Consider the following 23,957-nt stretch of genomic DNA (forward strand, 5'->3'; position numbering starts at 1 on the left):
TACGCATCGACGTGCAGGTTCTCGCTACACGGCGGTTCTCCGACATTCTGGGACGTATTGTCGCTCTGAATGATCATACTCACACACATTGGAGCACAACGCAAATCAGTCGATGCGACACAATGAATTGCACGCACGCTTCAACACAGCAAGGAGAGCTACTAGTGAGAGCATGGCTGGGAGTAGGCTCCACACTCGGAGATCGTCGACGTCATTGTTACTAGCGTATCGTCACTCAGGATGGTATTTGTAGAATGTAACACACCGAACACGTAGCACTAGTGTAGATGTCACAGGGCAGTCTATTTCTTGTTTTTTTTTTCTCTCCCTAAGTTTCCTACGCCGTTTGACGTGGAAATAAACTAACTTCGACGCGATGAACGCCATTCGCATTTGGCCAAGTAGACCTATGCATACCACGTGATTGAATGATGGGCACATCTGGATCTTTGAAAATTTATGTCAGTGCTCCTTTAACGTGCAGGCCAATAACACACATACATGGAAGCCACTGACATCAGAGTTTGTAATTACATGGCTAGCATCATCACAAGAATAAAGCAGACAATAAGTACAATCTTGAAATGATATGAGCTAGTAATTGTAAAAAGTTGCATCGTGCAGTGGGCGTAATTAAAACATGTGAATTCGTAAAAATTAAAAACAAAAGCGAACAAGTAATAAAACTACGCGATGCCTCTCCATAACATGCATTAGATGCATGGTATTCAAGTAACAATTGAAATAAGAATAGATTAATCTTTTATTGGGTCCTTTACGATGACATGAGGAGCTGAGCATGCCCAAGCTTAGACACTATGACCTTGTGTGTGACAGTGACTTTGCTACATGTAGTCAATTTATAAGGCGGACAAGGGTAAGCGTTGTTAATCTTGGGAGTGATTACGCATCGATGTTTCATGTATGGCCACCATTCCATTTAGCAACAAAATCTAATTTTGTTTCGTGTATTTTACGTAAGCTAGCTAGCCAGGTTTGTTGTCACTCAATGCTATGAATGACAAAAATACAAAACTTTTAAAAGAGAGAGAGATAAATAGAAAGGAAAGGCAGGGAGGTTAACCAAGCTTGGCTTGGTTGGCTACTCTACACTTGGGTGGGTAAAGGGAGAATAATAGAAAAGAAAGAGATAGAAAAGAAGAGGAGTAAGAGGTTTGTGGTCATTCAATGTGCATATACATATACGTGAATGGCGATGTCGGCAGTGGCGACGGCAAACACCAGGTAAGACTGTCGATATAATTGCTGTCGCAATAAAATGCCATTCTGTTCAAAATGTATGATCGAATATTTCTGTTTGACACAACGTACATGACGAACGAAAAAAAGCGGTAGTTATTTTTTTCATTCAATCCCCTCTCAAGTTCCCCACATTTCGTTTTAGAAGTGTAATGAATGATACTCACAAAATAACTAATCACGCTTAGGTACAGGTGGTGAGCGCTCATTATTCTCGTCAATCAAATTTTGTACATGAAGAACGAAACGCAGGAAAAGCTTTTTACTATTATTGCCCTTATGTAAAAGAAGCCAAAACGCAATAGTGATGTTCTTGGTATTGGGCATGGGTGGTATTAGAGAACACTAGGCGAGATGTACCCGTGAGTCGAAAATCTTGAAGATCTTACGCTGCACTTCCTTGTCATGCGTTATATTGCTGATGAACTGCAAACTGGTACCACAATTACGGAAAATCAGATATATATTATCGCTTTACTAGCATCAGTTGTTAACATTCATCGTGTAATCGCCAACGCACACGCCCATGGCTTGCCGCAAATATTTTGAATTTGTGGGCGTTTCTGTTAGTTAGACCCCCAAAAATACTTATTATCGTATGTACTTTATTCCCCTTCGCGATTTACACAAACTGCAATATACGAGCGCGCTTGTCCGCATTTTACCTGGGAGCCCCACTGCGGAGGTTTATTGGCTAAGATACTCGGCTGGTTATCCGGCTGCTGATTGAATCCCGGCTGCGGTGGTGGTATTTTTGGTGGAGGCGAAAATGCTATAGGCCTATGTGCTCAGATTTGGGTGCACGTTAAGGAACCCAAGGTGGTCCAAATTTCCGGAGCCCTCCATACACCATCTCTTATAATCATATGGTGGTTTTGGAACGTTAAACCCCAAATATCAATCAATCAATCAAGCATTCTATCTGGGAGTGAGGTGATTGAATTCTGAAGTGGGATGCTATCTTCAAAGATCATTTTTTTTTGTCCAATTTTGGCTCTCACTCAAAGCCGACGTCAAATGAATATGGCTCAAAAAAAAGAGCAACTGTGACGGCATTTGTGCTTGTTGTTCTGCAATGAATATACATAGGCTAGGTGACATTCTACTGTTTTTAAAACACTTTTGAATCTATAAGAAGACAACTATTCGAAAAGTAATGACAAATGAAGAAATTTGTTGTGGTAAAGATTATTAAAATGCGAAATTTACAAACAACTATTATTAGCACGAATCCACAGGGCAGCAATGAAGATTGTAAATATGTGCATTGATTTTTCCGCCGTTTAACTGCTTTCTGACTGTTAGTATATTTCCCTTAAATGTGATTTTCTATATAGAGGTAAAGTGTATTGTTTATGTGGACCATCCATCCCGGTTCTCTAAAGGCGTTGCCACGTGCTCTATCCTCCTAATCAATACACCATTATTTGCATAATAGTTAAGAGCCGAAAGAGCTTTTGGGCAATAAAACGTTCAAGAATCAATACCCAGTGTGTGGGGTCAAAATCAAAAGGTCATTGGCATAGCAAACTGACTGCTGAAACCAGTAAATTGAAATAAATGACGTAGTCGACCCCTGCATTTTTCATGTGAAGCAATACGGGTTGAGCAAGTGGGATACCGAAATATACCATTAAATGTTGTTGCAACACGATGTACAGTGCAACTTTTCTTCTTCTTGCTTTAAGCCTCCCGTTTTCTATCTTAATCGCAAAATACTAAGGTTAGCCTCAATGCAGCATGAAACCAACTTCGTAACATGGTTTTTTAGGAGTTAAGGCTTCGCGCAAGATGTATTCTGACTTTGAATGCTATATACCATGTGGTTGTTCGCTCGTCTTATATGCACTAGAGGGCCATTGCGTTGACGAAAAACTAGCAAGTGTTGAAACCAAGATTCAAACCACGCCGAAGTCTCGCTGAAGGTAAGCACACGAACAATGTAGTTGAGGTTTGCGTGCTGCTCATAGCTGTAAGTCATGTTACTCAATGTCGCTCTGTTCGGCTGTAATCTATATCCCAATGGTATCGTATGTATCCTAATGGGGAGCCATTGCCTTATCTATTGCATTTTGTTATTGTTGAGCTTTCTCCCAAACCTCTGTATAGCGTGCCGTGTTTTCCTGTTTTATTTGCTGAACATTCTGAAGTGTGACTTAGTATAGCGGCCGAGCAGTTCTCCTTACTCAATTATGCAGAAGCTATGTTGCCTCACCCATAACCTACGTACTGTTCATTAGGTATGGGTATAGCTAATAGCCAATACTTCGTGGGTATGTACATATTTTGCGTCATTATTGTTCCTCGCTTTTAAATGTCATAAGTGGAATGGCTGCCACCACAGTACGAATACGAAGGCGCACTTTTCGTTGATTAAAAAAAAACACGCATTTAAAAATGATAGTTCAAGGAGATGTCACACACAATGCTTTATTGTAGATGTGGCGTAGTGAATAACTCAGACAATACAAATTTTTACACGTGCACAAACACTATACACACCGGCCCCACACAATGGGCGAGATGGCGCGAAAGCAAGCTCACATAGCACTGGTCGTACACTTGTGGCAGGCGTGAATATGAGATCAGGTGCGTGTTGCGTCGTCGGCGATTTGCTATACACACACGTGGGCGTGACGTGTCTCATTTGAATTGCAACTTCTATTCATGTCCACAAGAGAGAAGTTCAGTTTCGCACTTTCGGAATGCGCGTGTAAAGCGTGGTGACAACGTTCACACAAATGCGAGCCATTTCTCCAAAAGAGAAACGGAATACCAAGTGAGCTGGGCACACATAAGATAGAGAGAAAAGGAAAGAAAAAAGTCGTGCTTGAAGCAATTGGCGCAACAAAAACGATAAACAAACATCGACTGCAATCGAAAGAGGCGAGCTTCTTTCCCTTATAATGTTTGCAGGTGCCAATTGGTGTAATGGGCCATGGTATTTTTCATTTATCTCTCTCCATTTTTTCTTTCTTTTCGCTTTGAAATAAAGAGAAATGAATGGTTTCTTTTGAGAGGCTGAAATCAAGACTCAGATGGAGCAGTAAAGTGTGAGCGACAATCTTAGTAATCCTGAAATCTTGAAGGTCGAAAAAATGAACTTTAGGTATGCAGAAAAATGAAGAGAGCAGGATAGAGGTTGTTTCCTCTTTTTCAATGTACGAGCGGTCATGTTGGCAGCTGGAGCACCAGTATTTTGCGTTTACATTGCAGGAGGCAGTGTATGCCGAGTTAGGACATATACTGCGACGTAAAAAAGAAAGTTCTGTTGGAAGTTAGAAAGTAGCATTCAGCAAACGCTTTCCCGTCCCCTTTGCCCACTAGTGCCTTCGTTATGTGCACAAAATAATGCAATCTGATTGATTGGTGTGTGGTGTTTAATGTCCCAAAACTACCGTATGTTTATCAGAGGCGCAATACTGGAGGGCTGCGGAAATATTGACCACCTGGGGATCTTTAACTTGCGCCAAAATCCGAGCACGCGGGACTAAAAAAAAATGATATACGGAACCAAGACGCACGCTTCAGCAGCAGCATTGTCAGCTTTGTATGCAAGCGCCATTTACTTACGAAGTGTGTTGTAAAATAATTTATATACGTGCTACGACGTTCCCAATCTGTTTTGACCTCATAAGACGAAGTGTTGCTTAGTGTTACTTATTTCCTTAGTTTTGGTGTGCTTCTGGCACCATATTAAGAACGCGTGACATGCAGCCTCCTGCTTACGTCACTGAAAGGCTGGAGGCCACATAAGGACAAGCAAGTGATCCACGTCTCTGCCATACGCGACTGCATGCTTGCTTCGTTTTTGACGCTGGCCACTTGCCAAATAACTGGAACATTGTTTATACAGCCTTTGGGTGAGAAGGCGAGCGCCGACACTACAGCACGATGCTGCGAGAATTGTCATCTTCAGTTAAATCATCACAAAATTTGTACATGGTGCAAAAGAAGGTCGCCAAAATGTGCACTGTTGTTTTTTTCCCTCAAATCAAACGTGACAATAAGTGAGAACTGAATATAATTCTTAGTATATCGGTGAACGTGCTCTGTAACAGCAAAAACTATAAGCTCAGCCTTAGCAAATGAATGTCAATAAGATAGACGAGTCGCTCTTTTTTATGCCATCTGGTACAGTCATGGTCGAAATTTCGGAGACCCCAGGACCACGTGGTAGATTGCACCGCATCACCTTCTGATGGATTCTTGCAAAACTTGAGCACATGGACTGCGCACGCCTGTCTTTTCTTACCTGCCAGCCTGTTTTACACAGGCTTCAAGTGCACGCGCACCGGCATGCCACAGAAAGAGCAAGGAACCCCTTCTGTAGTCGGCGCAGAAGCGCCAAGGGAATCACCTGTAAAATATTCTTACATTTGACGAAAACTTCATCTTCATAAATGGTCAGGAAAAATGTTTTGTCAGCTCGCACTATTTTCTTTCCTTTTTGTAGATCATTCCCAATCAGTAGTTGTTTTCTGTTGCAGATTGGTTGATGCCGGATTCCTTATTTCATAGCGCATAATATTGGGCATAAAAAACTAGCACCGCGAACCAAAAAAAAAACTTGCAGAATGCATGATTTTTGTGATTCGAACCGCTAGTTATTGCCATCACCTACGCTGATTTCGGGAAAATTGGCGCAGAGCAGGTCACTCAATACTTGTGTCTTTTATGATTTAAAACATAATTCTCCGACAGCCACCGATGCTGTAATTTCGCCACCATCTCGTCACAGAACTAGTGAACGTAACTAGTTGGCGCACAAACACGGACTTCGAAAGCGTGTACTGCCAATTATGATCGACTTATGGTACCTTGAGTGAGATGTAAGTCAGGATATACTCACCGCGAAAGCGTTCCACTTGAAGGAAATACCTTTTGATACTTCCAGTTCGGGTTCCTACAGGTCCTGGGTAAACAGAAAAAGAAGTGAGTCATGCTGCACCTAGAACGTTTGTGTCCTGTCCGCTAAACAACAGTCGCAGGGTTTTAGCTTCGAAACTCAGTCCAAAGGAATTAGCTCACCCATCGACTGTGTTTTATTGTGGGCTTCCCTTCCTGAACGGCGCGCACTCCCGTGACCACCGTCCAATCGTTCGCTTCAACGTCGCGATTGTAAACACACACTAAAATTCGTGAATGTGAACTTTTTTTACAGAGACATGGTATTGCATCAGTACCATATGCTGGCATGCATCAGTCCAACGGAAGTGCATGGGTGATTTATTTTTGTCGATCTTGGTAAACCAGTGGAGAATCACGATGACGCTGAACGAAGCAAAGGCATCTGTAGGGGCAGGAACGCATGCGCCGATAGGGTTGTACAGATGCTACCACTGGCAACCCGTTCCATAACATTGCCAATGCACGGTATACCAATAGCGCGAATGTTGATTGAGCTTACGTGGCGTAATAGATATGTTACTGTCAGTTGTTTCAAGTACTCCTCCGTTAAATGTTTTTAATTGAAGTAGAAAATAAACGAAGTAGTTTTTGTCACCGTTACTTTGTTACGGCTACTCCTTTCCACTTGATTTTTACAAATAAATAAAAGAAAAAAACAAAGTATCATATATACATATACACAGTTAAGTGTCCTTATGGTGCTCGTATGTCGCTGCCACAGCTGACCTGTTGCTGCGTATGTTTCAAATAATTTGTGCCTGTGTGTGGTCGACATCTCTTATGCGTGTACCTAATCGTCTACGTCAATCTCAAAAAATCAAGAGCTCGTGGAAATACGCCGTTGGTCAAAGAGGAAATTTTAGCTTCGGCAAGTCTTTAAAGTGGGCGCCATGCACACCTGTACTATGGCGTGGCCATGAACTTGTGTTAGCGGTAAAAGTGGGTGGTTACTAAACTGACTGGCCAAATGACTGCAATTGTTGCATTCAGTTTAGCATGACGTGCCTTTGCAGTGGCCACATTCGGTCATCTTTCACGGCGCCAAGGAGTGGGGAGGATGATGAGGTGTAGAGAATATAAGACAGGATTTGTTGAAACTATATTTAAAATTATATTTAGGTCTCGCTTCTGGGCTATAGGCTGACACCGAAAGCTGGACGACACGATTACGAGTGTACAGTGAAGGAGATTGATTGATTAATTGCATTGATTGATTGATATGTGGGGTTTAACGTCCCAAAACCACCATATGATGAGAAGAGCCGTAGTGTAGGGCTCCGGAAATTTCGACCACCTGGGGTTCTTTAACGTGCACCCAAATCGGAGCACACGGGCCTACAACATTTCCGCCTCCATCGGAAATGCAGCCGCCCCGCCACTTGCGGGTCAGCAGCCGAGTACCTTAGCCACTAGACCACCTCGGTGGGGCTACAGTGAGGAAGGATCACGTAATAAAAAAATAATGGCTCAAACTGGAACAGCGCAGTTGGGTTTCTTCAGCTCGTATCTCCTCGCTTACGTATTCACCCATCAATGGTAATGAGCTATAACATGTCCCCACCCAGGGCATTCCTCTACGTTTCTCTGGTATGGCTCGAGTAGGATGCCACTTGGTGGCGTCCGATTGCAGAGCGCTCAGCACTGGTTATTAAGCATGGACCACGCAACCGTCGTCCTGATGCCGTTTATATTATGGTACCCGACGCGGCCATTCATTTTTTTTCTTGTGTGCACAGTCAAGTGAGTTCTCACAATGGTCACCATGACATCAGCGTAGAAGCTTTAGTATTCCGTCCGCTGTACATTTGGCTGGACCTTACTTGCTGTTTGCGATGATTTGTTGTCGTCGACGTATTTTTATGAGCCTCATTGTATTTTAAAACAAACAACGCAATGATAGGATAACATTACAGCAATTTGAAAAAGCGTGATAATTAAAAGGTTGCCACGTATTCATATACGTTGATATTATTTCAGGAACCCCGGATCTACATGTGGAAGCCGCGATAATAAGCAAATCTGTTATCTGTGTTATGCGTAGGGAGCAAACTTTAGCAAATATTGAATCAAGCGTGCGCAAAAAAAAGCAAACGTACTCACAGGAACTTTGCGAAACGCATAAAGCTTGATCGCAATGACAGACCTCAACCCAGAGAAAGTTTTCTCATTCTCGTCCCTTTTAAAAAAAAAATGACACGTGGGAGCTTTTCTCATTCGCAAATATTCGTCTCATAGGGGCGAGACATATTTCGCGTGAAAGAAGCTTTTGACATTTCGCTCCTTGACTACCTGGCCCCGCTGATTGCTTGAAGTCTTGCAGTGTTTTCATAATTTTGTAAACCACCGGTGGCTGAATATTAGTTGATGCAGCTCTAGCCAACATGACTCTCTGTCTTTCGCGCAACTCAGTTACGAAGAATTACCAACTCGCCCAGCAGATTGTGCTTCAAATGACTGTCTGCTTCTTTTAAAGACACAATGCATAATATCAGAAGTGGCGTTCGAATCCACATCTCTTGCGCGGACCAAGGTGTTGTCTTTGAAAGAAGCAGGCAGTCATGTTGGCTAGAGCTGCACCAGCTAATAATGGGCCGCCGGGGGTTTATTTCCAGACGTTTTAAAGCGAGCGATATAAAAGGAGGTGAATGGAACACAAGAAGGAAAGACTCCGTGGGACATATAAACACTGATAAGCTGCAATCTCATATAAGCACCAGCGCTTCATATCAGTTTACCACTTCTGGTGTTTCTAATATCCAGGTTACTGTTGGTATGGCTACGCAACTGTAAACTATTGATTATATAAGTCATAATCGACTGTTCAACGTGTGTCTGTGCGTGCGTTTGTATGTATTTTTGATACCATTTCGTAACGTTTCACTCAATAACAAATTACAACACGGTCACCTCGCATCCGCATGCTTCGCATACCATCAATTCCTAAGATACAGGGTAGCCAAAGGTCTAAGAACTGGCTAACCTCCTTCCTCCTCCTCCTCCTCCTCCTAATATACGTACGATCTTCCGAATTTTGAAAAACGCATATTTCTTTCTCGAAAGCATGGGCGTTTGTTTTCAATACCGGCTTCACTGTATGCTATGTAAATCATTTGGCATAAAATGTTTGTGGTGCTTCTTTGCTAGTTCTCTTCTAGGTGGAGGAGGACCCCGCTGTGTAAACGGCCTATTGATGCCAAAGATTAGAGAGCCTAAAATAAACATTCTCGATTTCTATGAAAGGCGTTGGCACTGTGGAACTTTCAATTGTTGTGGTGAAGTTTAACATCTGGGTCGAGTGACACCGGTCACCGTATTGTATATGCTGCCACTGTTTTTCTCTTTTATACTGTTAGTAGATTTTCGAACTCGTTTATTTTTCGATGTAATGAAATGCACTGCCTTTCTGTTGTGAAGTATGCCGTTTCAAGTTTGTATTAGAACAGAGGAATTTGCAGCAGGCACGCGTGCTTCAAAAATGGTGTCAAGCTTGTGTTTGTTTCTTGACTTTCGCTTTTGTATTAGTTTGCTTCAGAAAGTTATTTGTTCAGCGGCCATCTCTGGCAATGATTTGCAGGGGAATCTGTGCAGCTGGTAGTTTTCTACATCTCCTCCCGCTTCCGTTTTAGTGATGGGAAATAATAAGCTATAAAGATGCAGAAATACTTCACGGAGATAGTGTGTAGTGGCTTCAGTGATTTCTTCATCACAGAGTTCAGCATAAATATTTGAGCATGTCTGCCGGAAAAAAAGTTAATAGGAATGAAGTAATTTGTTCAACATATCCAGCACCTTACTTGCGTAAACTTTTTTTCCCCTAAAAAGTTTGGGCAGGCGACTTTACTGAAATCTGTGCTTTAAAAAAATGAAAAGAAAACTGAAGACACCTGATATACCTACAAAATCTAGTGAAACAGAACCATTGCTTGCTTTGACTAGGCTCACCATTCCATTAAGGGGGTGGCCGATAGTGTCGCAGGGCTATAAAGGCGGTATACGTGACACATGAGGGACAGCAGTAATTTTAAGGGGCACGCAACTCACAATTCAAGATCCACAACACTAAAAACATTGAACACGAGATATAAGCATCGCAAAATAACAAAATTTGATAAAACACCTATATTAAGTTTGAAATGTCACACGTTAACTGTCATTTGTTCGCAATCGCTCAATTTCACCTGTTGGTTCTTACTTCAGAAAAAAAGATCAGCTCTACGTTTTATCATTGCAAACATATTACAGATAATAAAGAATCATATAGATACAATGAACTGTGACAAAAAAGCAATATTTGGACGTAGGGCGGCTGTTATAGAAGCATTATACAAGCTCACTTTATACTGACAACAGACAAAACCTAATTAGTGTGACTGCTGTGATGAAGTGGCCTATAGATGAATATTTAAACGCAGATATCTGGTTTTTATAATTTGCTTCTGCGTTATCTGCACTAGCTGTGCGTAATTTTCTTCTATTCGCTCACAGTTTTGGAAAAAATTTATTATCATGTGCCTGTTCATGAGAAAGGTTTCTGCGACGCAGCCTTGCTAGGCTCACCTTCAAAGATGCTATGATTTCTATTTCACCATATAGAGTACATAACACGGCAATGGCATATTCATTAACGTATGCCTGATATAGTGTTACTGAATCTCATTTTTCTCGTTACAGAATCTCATTTTACTGCGTTGGCATCCGTACTGATCCACCCTCATATAGGCTTACAAGAGCCGATCTGGTCCCCATGAAATCAGGTATTTCTATACAAACTTTACCGGACTAGTTCCCTCAATTTCACTGTCCACGCTTAAGAAAATATAAAGACGCACACACACACACACACACACACACACACACACACACACACACACACACACACACACACACACACACACACACACACACACACACACACACACGAAACAGAAGAAAGACAACACAGGAAGTGACCTCACTGCAAAGGAATGCCCTTACTCGTGCGCCCGCACCGCCAAGAATATTGGGAAGAAAACAAGGTGGGAAATAGGGTGTAGAGACAGTTGTAATCTTGAAGTCACGTATGTGCTTATTAGTTACTGCATACGAAACATCTAAGCGAAAAATATGTGAGGCGATCGAATAGGTCTCTAACAGCTTCATCAAAGAGTACGACATGCGACATGGCATGTCTGAACGGGCCTTTCAAATGCTTATCAGTTCCTGGAATCTTCAAGAAGGCACGCATGTCAACGCTAGCCCTGAAGCAATTGACTTTGCGTCTGTTGGACGAAAGGTACTTCGAACGCATACATGTTTACACCGATGGCTTCACTAATTCCAACAGCTTTACAGGAGCAGCGGTTGTTCCATCTGAAAATGTGTTGTTTCAGTGCAAGTTTTCTCACACCACGACGTCGACAGCAGCCGAGCTCGCAGCACTCCAAGGTGCAGTAAAGTACATTCTTCGGCAGTAACCTAACCAATGGGCCATCTTTTGCGACTCCAGGTCAGCTTTACAGTCACTACAGTTTGTTATGCAGTACGGATTACACGAACAATCAGTATATCAGATAAGGCACGACTACCACGAAGCGCTCAAGGAAGGTCACGATATTGTATTTCAGTGGTAGCCGAGTCATTGTGGAATCATCGGCAATGACCGCGCGGATGAAGCTGCTCGATCGGCTCATGACCAAGACCAGCACAAGCCCATACCACTCTTGAGAACGGACGCTGCAAGGCTACTACAATCACTTGCTCGCCGTATATCTCTCCTACAATGGAATACGCAGGGTTTCTCCAACACGCACCTGTATTCGATCGACCCAAACTTGCAACTTCGTTTGCCATCCGGGCTCCCACGCTGCGCTGAAACTTTACTGTGTCGCATGAGGTTGGGCGTGGCATTTACCAATTCGTACTCACGTCTCCTTGGAATGGCGAGCACTTCGGCATGCAACATCTGCGCCTGCGAGAAAACGCTTGAGCACATTCTATGTCATTGCCCAGCGTACCAGACCGAACGACGTATTATGGAAGCCAAGCTCTGTCAGCTGGATTCACGGCCGCTTAGAGAAGAGAAGATCCTGGAACCTTTGCCGACGTCTTCCCATACGCGCTGAGCCACGAAAGCCCTCTTGTACTTTTTAAGGACCACCAGACTACGCGACCGCTTGTGAAAGAACGGTGCGAGACCGTGCTGTGTAGTCTCGAGCTGACTATTCATGCTTCTCTTTCTTACTCCTCTTCTTTTCTATCTCTTTCCGTTCTATTATTCTCCTTTTCCCCCACCACAAGTGTAGGGTAGCCAACCGAGCCAAGCTTGGTTAACCTCCCTGCCTTTCCTCTCTATTTATCTATCTCTCTCTCTCTCAAATTCGCGCAAAATGCTTCAGTCAGCATACATGCGTGATGGGAATAGTGGTAGCGTCCACCAACTCTGTCTGTCTGTCTGTCTGTTTGTCTGTCTGTCTGTCTGTCTGTCTGTCTGTCTGTCTGTCTGACCGACCGACCGACCGACCGACCGACCGACCGACCGACCGACCGACCGACCGACCGACCGACCGACCGACCGACCGACCGACCGACCGACCGACCGACCGACTGACCGACCGACCGACCGATCGACCGACCGGCTGGCTGGCTGACTTACTGACTGACTGACTGACTGACTCACTCACTGACTGACTGTCTCTCTCTGTATCCGTCCGTCTTTCTCTCTGTCTGTCTGTCTGTTTGTCTGTCTGTCTGTCTGTCTGTCTGTCTGTCTGTCTGTCTGTCTGTCTGTCTGTCTGTCTGACCGACCGACCGACCGACCGACCGACCGACCGACCGACCGACCGACCGACCGACCGACCGACCGACCGACCGACCGACTGACCGACCGACCGATCGACCGACCGGCTGGCTGGCTGACTTACTGACTGACTGACTGACTGACTCACTCACTCACTGACTGACTGTCTCTCTCTGTATCCGTCCGTCTTTCTCTCTGTCTGTCTATCTGTCTGTCTGTCTGTCTGTCTGTCTGTCTGTCTGTCTGTCTGTCTGTCTGTCTGTCTGTCTGTCTGTCTGTCTGTCTGGTCGATTGGTTGGTTCTTGGTCGGTCGGTTATCTACGCCTACATCTGCGGGTACTGTCGTTATCTCATCTAGAGGTATGCCAAAATCAGTACGCGAGGGTGACATCGTCTGACGATCGTTTTACACATGGTAGCCCGACTGACCAACCGACCGTGATTGTCTTTATCACCCCGTTAGCTTGGGGTATACCAACATTAATATGGCAGGACAAAATAGTTCGACTATCTTACATATGTACACTTATAATACAATCACCACGTCTGATTATTCTCACTTGTAGTTGAGTGCCATTCGCTGTAGTTGATTTGTGTAGCTGTGCCAGGGACTACCATCCTCGCGAGCACTAGCGCTTCATATCAGCTTACTGTTTCGGGTGTTGATAATATCCTTGTTGTTGTCGACATCGCTACGCAACTGTCAGCAGCTGGTTATATAAACACATGCGACTTTTTAAAGCATGTCTATGCGTGCAATTGCTCATATTTCTAGCGCCACATAGTGCTGTTTCGCTCAATAAAAATGTTACAACACAGTCACCTTGCATGCGCTTGTTTTGCATGACATCGATTCTCGAGGTACGTGAGATCTGTGTAATTTCTTTGTTCTTCCTGCCCTTACAATGTTCGTGTTTTATCTGGTTTCCCAGTCTCCGCCCTTAGAAAAATGCGTTTGGGCATAATCTTACAAAAGGCCACGCTTGTTACTTGAGAGTGTAGCTCGCCCTGACGACCGAGCGTTGCGCATCGTAAAAAAAAACTACCTTCTACTGCTTTCACCAATTTCAGCCGGCCTTTCACTGATGTCGCCGTCGTTTTTTTGACCTCATGTATTCCGGAACACTATTGGTGACACTAGCTAGCCTAGCCCTCTCGACCCAGGACTCTTTGGGCTTGAAAATTCAAGCGACCCTGCAGGGTAGTCTCCCACTTCTCTCTGGTTGGGTTAGAGTTGGGGGAACAGCTGAGTTGAGTTGGCGAGCCCAAACGAGGTTGTAGGTGCCAGCCACCTGCCCACATCACTGGCACTTGCCAGTGAAGGAGGAATCGAAATAATGCATGATTGCCGCGCACAATAAAGTATTAGTGAAAAGTCTCAGCAAGATGCGTTTATTAGCTTTCCCTAGCCCCATCGCTGGAGGTGGGTAGTGACGATGCTGATCCCTGTAATAGGTGTCGCGGTCACTGGTGATCTAGTGCGCTTCTTGCAAGATTGAGAAAAAACTATTTTTTTCAGCTCCTGAATTTGAATTTGAATTTGACACTTGTATTACACAATAAAAGTTCCTAAATATTTTTGCATATGTTGCTGGGATTGAGCGGAAGTTCATTCCATGGCACCTCGCTGAGCGGCGCATCTACCCCTCAACTTTACTTTATTTAATATACTTGTAATTGTAATTAGATGAGAACAGGACATTCGAAAGGGCCTCACACCCAGGAAGCTCTGTACACAAGGAAATAACAATGGATAATATAGCAAATGTCTGTTATTGATAATAATTAGGTACGGAGCGCAACTAAAAATATTATTTGCACAGAATTTGCAACTAAGAAAGCAACAATTGCGCAATTGAACGAAAATGTGTGCCTCAATCACAGCAACTGCGATTTCTAGCAAGCGCATGCAGTCACCATTTTGTTGTCGCAACAAGGTTGGTACTTGTAGTCCTCTTAAGAAAAGGCGTGCTCGGAGCGTGAAGCGATGTAGTTTTGCATCAGGTGCTTTTGTTCTGGCAACCCTGGCAGATGCGGCCCCTTGATGCTTTGACACTGCTATTTGTGGGGCGCTGTCGCAAAACTCCAGCAGGAGCTATTTTTTGCACTCATAATATGCTACTGGAGCGATCAAGAAGCTCTTTGCTGGCCACCGTTTCCTTTATCAAAGCATGTATCTTCGTCGCTTTGCATAACTCTCAAACAAATAGCATCGATTGCACCGTATAAAACACGGCGCTTACTTCACAGTATCGTTGCCTGTGCTTCGTACATTGAGCAAGTACAATAACTCGTGCGTTAGGCTCTTCAAGCTGCTTATGTTGCGAGAACTGTGCGCAAGAAGATCGCATCAAGGCGAGTATTCGGGTAGGATACAACCAACAAAAGAAATAAACAACGCTTATAAGTCTTCTGAGCGTTTATTTTTTTAGGTAAGACTGGGGCTCTGTCTCGAGCGAGACTACTTGTTGCGCCATTAGTAACATATAACGGGCGTAAGACGGGCTTATAGGCGCGGAGACAAACTTTGTGCCACCATAAAACATATAGCCTGTGGTCACGGTATCTGTGATGAGGACATCCCGAACTGTGCCGATGTATTCCCGCCTCATATGAAACAAAAGCAGCCAATTTACTTTGACGGAAACTAGACAGCACAGTGCGTGTCAATTTTTGCAAGATTCCCGAGAATGCCACTCAAAGGCCGCAACCCTTCCAAAAGGGCACGAGACCATAAACTGGAAATATCTATCCCGTGTTTCTGCGCCGTGAAGCAGTACTAACATGACGAGACTTGAGTATAATGCAACAAATGAGAAGCGAAATGCTGGAGTAACGTACACGCACACTTGTCCACACGAGCAATATTGTTTACGGCGAAGCTGTCATAAAATCCGTGTGCCGTCATCGTTTGCACAGGATAAACTAAGACAGCATCGCTGTAAGAACACTACGTTCTGCACGATTACGTAACACAACTTTTCTGCAGTTTCCATACTTCTAGGCAGATTTTACGCGCATATGCACAACCAGTGTCATGAAAGGCTAGTGTTGCTTGTGAGAAAAGCGAAAGCCGTGGATCATTTTTCATCTGTCAGTTCTCGTATACACTGGAAACACAAAGTTAACTTCCACAACCTAAAGTGTGAACACAGGTACACAAACTCTATTCAGAACTGTTGAAGTCATTTCCAGCCATGTGTTCTTTAATTTGAACTGCTAAAGTATGCAGGCTACAAGGGAGATACGTGAGAGCTTCTTGCCCTGTTTTTCGGATACATAGTCATGCATGAACGTGCTTGAAAAGTTATTTATTATGGAACATGTTACACTGCCATTGAATAAATTATAACAGTGACAATAATTTCTCTACTTTCGAAATCTGCATTCACATATGTTCGCTTTTTGTTACGGGTGCATAAAATAGGAATTGAGAAAAATGTTGCTCTATGAATTAGCATGCACGTGTTGAATAATCAGGCCAATGTCCAAGTAGAATTGTTCACTTCAAAGGAAACGCTTTAAGGGTTCGTTCGTATCGTTCGGATCATTCGCTCAGATCTTTCGCTCAAATCGTTTTGTTGCAGTACATTTATTTCGATGCAAGAATGGAGGGCATTCTAAAAACTTGAACTGTCACGCTGGGGAATTTCAAGCGCGAAGTCGCAGAGCAAACTACTGTGCAGCACATCTCGAAATACAAGCAGATTGAAATTCATGCCTTCCAAAAAGGCCTATCTCTAGAAGACGCTTGACTAGTCAGAAAGGGCCGCTGCCATTTTATCCACCCCGTTTCACCATCTGAGAATTGATTTATACTATCTCCTTTTAATGTCAAACCATTCGTGACGAAAGTAAATATAGTGAAGCAGTTCTTGAATACGCAGAGGAAAAATTGTTCCTGATGTGGAACATCACTTTATGTACTCATCCCATTTTTATTTTTGCATTTAATATATATAAACTCTAATGCGGCGAAAGTGCATCTTGCCACGTGGGGGAACGCTAATAAAATGTGGTTACCAAAAGGAATCGCCGAGGCCCTCGTTCCGCCTCATCGCCCTTTTCAAGGAGAAGCAGTTTACGTCTTAGTATACGAGTGACGTTTTGCGATGATGTTTTCGGCTTATACTTATATGAACTTTCGTTCTCTAACTTATTTACTTATTTTTCCTTTATTTATTTATTTATTTATTAGTTAGTCAGTCAGTCAGTTAGTTGGTTAGTTAGTTAGTTGGTTAGTTAGTTAGTTAGTTAGTTAGTTATCTGAAATCTCCCCAATCACCAAAACAGTTCGACGCCGGACGAAAAAAAAATCCTTAGGCGAAACTAAACTACGAAAACTCCAACTTTTTGTAAGCCCAACCCTTGAAAACACTTCAGGGTTCGACATTATCTCTCGTTCAGTGCGAATAGCTTGATGATTCTAATAAACCTAAACAGCATAGAGCATGGTCTACGCTAAAACCTGATCTCCATCTTCGTCATATCGTTAAGACACACATTGCGCTCATGTGTGCGTGAGTATATATATATATATATATATATATATATATATATATATATATATATATATATATATATATATATATATATATATATATATATATATATATTATATATATATATATTTATATATATATACATATATATATATATATATATAATATATATATATATATATATATTTTCTCTCTTTTTTCTCTCTTTTCTACCGCATTTTCCACCGGATCCATTGAATTTCACCCCACCATATATATATATATATATGTATATATGTATATATGTGTGCGTGTTTGTGTGTGTGTGTGTGTGTGTGTGTTTGTGCTCTCGTTTTCTTGTATTCTTCGACCTTTTGCTGGATGCATCCTTTGAAAAAGCAAAAGCAGCCGCTGCGACCAACATGTCTGTCTTGGCAGAATGCATTCGTACGTGCTAGCATTTCTCCGATTGACCATATCACCACTGACAATGAAACCTCGGCTAAGCGACAATTCTTTGAATTCTTCTTTATTCACCTTTTGTCACTTACTTTTTTTTCTGATATTGAAGCTTTTAAAAATCGGTTGTTCTCATGGCAATGCAAATTCTGGGACGTTTGTACAATAAAGTTATTTATTCAAACGGTCAATTGCGGGATATGGTCTTTTGCAAACGTTGTGATTTGCAGCAGTAGTGTAGAAAGCCGCGTTAAAGGCGAGAAAAAAAAAGTTCAGATATGTACGAGAAATGAGTCGTACAAGGACGCCTAACACAGGCCATTCCTGTATTTATTTTATTTATTTATTTAGTTATTTGCTTCTGTTATTTTTTTTTTGGCGCGTGTGCGTGCACTGTCTTCATTGCTGCTTGCCTTTAGCGTTCTTGTGGTTTCGGAACGCATCTTTTCTTTTGTTGTTGTGAGCGCTACCTTTGCTTTGCGTTTTCTAAGCATTCTGTATGCTTTTTTTTTTCTTTCGCTACGATTCAAGCGTAAGCTTTTGCGCAGTGGTAGAACTCACTAACAAAAGCCTTCAAGAACAATATTTTCTCGCAAATAAGGATTCTTGTCCCCGGCGAACGTCTCTAAAGTTAAATGTATTTGCCCCGGCTCGAAAGCAAAGAGGTTAAAAAAACACGCACACAGTCTATTGTGAAAATTTCAGGTAGTGATCTGCAATTATTTTTTTTATCATGAAGAACTTGGAAACTCAGAAGTTTGCGAACTGCAGCCCAGCCCACTCAACAAGCGTTGTTGCGACTACTGCTCTGTACATTCAGTCTGATAATGAATGGAAGGACGGAAGGATGGACGGACGGATGGATGGATGGACGGATGGACGGACGGACGAATGGATGAATGGATGAATGGATGTATGCCTGGATGGATGGACGGACGGATGGACGGACGAATGAATGATTGGATGAATGGAAGTATGCCTGGATGGATGGACGGACAGATGGACGGATGAATGGATGGACGGATGGATGAACGGACGGACGGACGGATGGACGTATGTAAAGATAGATCGATGGATGGATGGATGGATGGATGGATGGATGGAAGTTGCACTAACTTTTTTATTAGTCCTGTGTTACAGCTTACCAGTATTCACTTTTTAGTATAAAACATCTAGCCCAGCAGTGAACTGTGTTAAGCCCTACATTATCCCAGTTAGCATATATGTTGAATGGTAATCGTTTGAAACCAAGGCCGTCACTGGCACTATGCAAGTTCTGTAATACGAAAGTGCTGTCTCATTAACTTTGAATGTATATCAGAAAAAGAGGCCACATGTGACTATCTTAGGTGATTCATTATCTATGCTGTGAGAGACACAATTAGAACTTAACGACAACTATTTCGCCAATATTTTGATTCAGCCACCATTCGTGGCGTCCAACAAGCTACAGGCTTCTGATCCACTTCGCGCAATGTTTTCGCGCTGACGGTCATATAATACTGAAACAATTAAAAAAAAACTAGACAACTGACACAACATGTTAGCATACACTACAGTAACCCCCATTTTCATTCCCCTTGTTCATAGTCCCCGGTAACACTGACACATATGTGGAGGTTCGGTCTCCCTGATTTGTGAGATCATAGAAATGACAAGTCAGGAAACTTCATGAAAAAGAAACAGAAAAAAGGCTTGTTTTGGTATCCTGATAGAAGACGAGATACATTGATAGTTAATCGGAAACTAAAGTATAGACGCACTGCATAAGTTCGATTCCCGGCCTCGGCCGATGTATTGTGTTGCAAGCATAGTGCAATATATACCATGTACCGCATTTGTTTTTCAAAAAAAAAAAAAAAACGGAAGATTTCAGCTTGGCGTTTCGTCGTTTTGCGTAAATAAAACCAAAATAAACGTGAACGGCTTCTTCCTTTCTAGCGCGTGCAATACGATAACTCAGCTGATGCACGCTCTCTTTGTCTCCGTCATCTGCTTCCTTCACTAACACGTGCGCCTTGTGGGCACTCAGCCACTGCACCGATTTATCTGACGTGGAATTGGCGAGAGAACGAGGGCATATAGAAAGAAACAAATAAGTAACAATTGCGTGACATAAGAAATGGCAAAAAGAAAGAAATATGAAGAAATGAGTGAAAGAGAAAAGAGTGGAAATGCACTAAGCAAAAAAAAAAGATAGCCAGAAGGTTGAAATTAAAGACAAAAAAAAGTTAAAAAGAATGCAGAGCAAGACTTTAACAGAGAGAACGAAATAAAAAGAAACAGGAAGTGAAAATGGGGAGAGAAAGGAAGAATGGTAAGAACAAGATAACACATGAAGGATACCAAGAGAGAACGAAAGAGATTGAAATGAACAGAGAAAGACAAAAACAGAAAGCATAGAAAACGAACAAAAAATCAAGACAAAAAGACAAATAAAAAGATACAACGAAGGCCGCCCAGCTGCGCTGTTCGTCCAATTTCGGCACCCATGGAGCAAAGCTGCCTGTTTTTGCGTATGTTAAAAAGGGCAAAATAATTATTTAGCAGCTCGTGAAAACGGTGTGCCGTGCAACGGAACCTGCTGCTTTCGAATGTAAGACATCGAAACTTTTAGGCTAAAAATTCGGTAGATCCCACGTACCTTGGGAATCGACGTTATGCGAAGCATGTAGAGGGAAGGTGAACGTGTCAAATTTTTTTTTATTGAGCGACACGGCATCGAGTGATGTTAAATATATGTACAAATGTCGCATGCGCAGACACAAGTTGAATAGTTGCAGATGTTTATATACCCAGTTCTTTGCACTTGCGCAATGATGCCAACTGGGACATGCGTATTAGCAACACCAGAAGCTGATATGACGCGCTGATGCTCGCGAGGATGTTGGCCCTGGACACTGCTAAATAAGTCAACTTCAGTCCATGGCACTTAACCACAATTTACGTTAACCCAACGTGACAGCTGTATCAAAAGAGTACATAAGAAATGTTTATAAAATTAGATAGGCAACACTGCAGAAACTATTGAGGTTTCACGAAGATCAGCGTCTTTTTAAAAAGGAGTTTTGAGACCCGGCGTAGCTGTGTGGTAGAATACTTCATTGTCACGCAGAATGCTTGGGTTCGATTTCAGCAGGGACACTGATCTTTATTACTTGCATTCGTTCGGTCGACGCTATTGATGTCAGGTATTTGCTAACGCTGGCGCGTTAAAACTACGCCATATGTGTTCTCGTCGTTCTTGGGTAAATACTAGGTGTCAATCACCTGTGGTACATACTCGGCCGTGGATATGTGCTACTGTCTGGCGGGAAGTGTTTTACGACACACGCAACGGCAATGTGACATTATTCATCTTTCAACCAGCGTGTCATATTTGTGAAACCATCTTACCCTCCCATGCTAACTTTTGTTCACGCCTATAGTTAAGTGGGCGATCACGAGAGCACCCACACATAAACAAGCGGCTAGATAGATAAATAGATAGATAGATACGCCCAGTCACCTAATTTTGCTAAGAAATGCTTCGCATTTTATAAAAGGAAATCTTAGCCACAGGAAACTCATCCACTTATTCGACTAACAATGCTGTACCCGTGTAGTTGGCTGTCAGTCAGCGGAGCAGCACTTCGCGGCTTCCCCTTCTGTCACAGCATCGCCTTTGTTCTTCAATTGCTCGCAATGCAGGCACGTCTTTTTTTTTTTTCTTAGACAACTAGACGTACCCCGTGTTTTGCCATTTTCCTTCTATATACCCTGACGCCATTCGTGTGGAGCAGACGTTCTTCGACGTGAAGGGTAACCATCGAGGCGAAACGACGCAAGATTGTCGAGTGAACATGGCCAAATAGTCGACTGATGCTGTTGATTTGTCAGTGCACCCAGCATACACGCGAACTTTCCAGGGGGCAAACAATGTCGGGATACGCCCTTTGTAATGGTGCATAAGCACGCTGCCAGAAAGGCATCCATGGTCGTTCTCTCTCTGTCGTCTCGAAGCACGAAGGTATAGCTGTGGCGTTTTGCTTACTTCTTGCGTTCTTCTCTTTGTGAGGCAGCATGACGCCTCTCCGGTTTCTTTTCCCGGCGATACACCGTTACACTGTACCGCCCTCCCTAAATGCGAAGCTGCACGCACGACTTTGCGCATAGGTAAAAAAGCATCTATAGCTCCGTCCTTTCGATTAGCATTGCGCGTTCGGCATTGCCTTTTCCTTTCATTCGCGTCTTCTTTATTCTATTTTGACAGCCCGTTCTTTTCTTTTATATCACTTTCTCTTCTTCATTCCTCTGTTGACATGGACGTCTCCCAAACGTCGTGAACACTTACACTGAACAGCAGTCGCACTATTTTTTGGTATACGTAAACAGAGAACATGAGCACCAGATCACCGAGGGAACGCACAATAAGACGCGCCCAGCACCAAAGAGACATGTGTGTAACCATACAAAAAGATACGCGTCACCTGCGTGTACACACTTATAGACCGAGCGGCAATACCATTCTGATAGCTTCGCGCACGCTAATGGCTTATAATGAAAATGAAGATAGGATGTCTGTGATCATCTGCAGTTTGCGCCTGTACTTGCTTGTGCTTACATATCCTCGTCAACGGTACCGTAATGCCTTCGACGGAGATTTCTTATGTGCTTATTGTCTGTTCATTTTTTCGTCTTGCTATTCATCTTCTTCCGCGATAAAAGGTCACCTAAATAGGAACGCTATGCGATTCAGGCTTCTGGGAAACGGAAACAAGAGGGCTGGGAAAGGAATTATTCAAATTTTGCGCTTCTCTTTTTTTTCTCACGTGATTCGTTTTTCGTTTCATTGCAAAATAATAAAGTGGCACCGAGGTGAAACAATGAATGAACTTCCAAAATAAGCTGTATTGTAAGAATTTCAATGTTGTGATTTTGAGCGTAATACGTTTATTAATAAAAGAGAAAATTGAGGTTGACACATGATTTTTTTTTAATTTCACACTGAAATCTTCACGCGTGAAGTCATGAATTTCAATGTGCAGTTGTAATATTTTGGTGGCATTGTATGAACGATATTTCTAAACCTTAATATTTTAGTTGGTGGCCTCCTAACTGTGGCCAATGCACTCCATTTTTATCGAATAGGAACGGCACCTGGCCTAGCAGGTATGTCAAAATCTATGACAACGCGGAGTTTGCCGTGGGTATTCAGTATTGCATTACTGTTATTTACTAATTATCAAGAATTTTTTTTATGTCTTTACCGTTCCTGTAAGCACTTGTGGGAGCTACCGCCGGCTCAAGTAAAGGACAGTTGTAGTAGTGGCGCCTTCTAGCAGCATTTACTACTTTCACCTCCTTCCTCCTGCACAAGGTATACTCTGTGCGGGTGGAAAGGGGTCCATGAAGTCTTAAGTCGGTCGTTTCATCTGTTGTTCCCGTTCCTTTTGTGAAAAATGAGGTGCTATTTAAAGCTATCTTGTCTTTCTGATAATGCTAAAAACCACTGAACATCCTAAAAAATAAGACATAACTGTCAAGAAGAAGGCGCGTCTTCTGTCGACAGCATCGCCCACACTCAGGTGCTGGGTTCAATCGGCTCACTCACCGTGCTTTTCTGGTTGCTGTCATCTTTCAGAATGGTGCTTCGTTCTCACTGGAGGTCATGAAGGAAGGAAAAACACCAGAGAGAGCATGACGTCATGCATCCAGCCTTGGCAAGCCAACCCGTTTTGAAGCCATCAAAGTCGGCCCAACACGTGATCTTTTGCCCTGAGATCACGCAATAAACGAGACTTGCCGAAACCTTGGAGTACGGCACCCGGTAGCTTTTAGTCGAAATGCGCTGATTCGGCGCAGACGGACCAACTCACTCAGGCGTTTCCAAAACGGAACAGCACCGAGAGTGCTAAAAGCTACCGCAAGCTCGGACGTTATGATCACGTGTCGGGCCGACAAGGTGGGCTTCACTCGTGTGACGTACTGCTCCCTTCTTTCTTTTTCTTCATCCATGCTGACCGTGTTCCCGTATACGTAGAATCACCACAGAAACGCTTAATCGCTAGGTTTCACTAGGTCCCATACAT

Source organism: Rhipicephalus microplus, chromosome 1 (assembly GCF_043290135.1).
Source record: "Rhipicephalus microplus isolate Deutch F79 chromosome 1, USDA_Rmic, whole genome shotgun sequence".
Classification (NCBI taxonomy): Eukaryota; Metazoa; Arthropoda; class Arachnida; order Ixodida; family Ixodidae; genus Rhipicephalus; species Rhipicephalus microplus.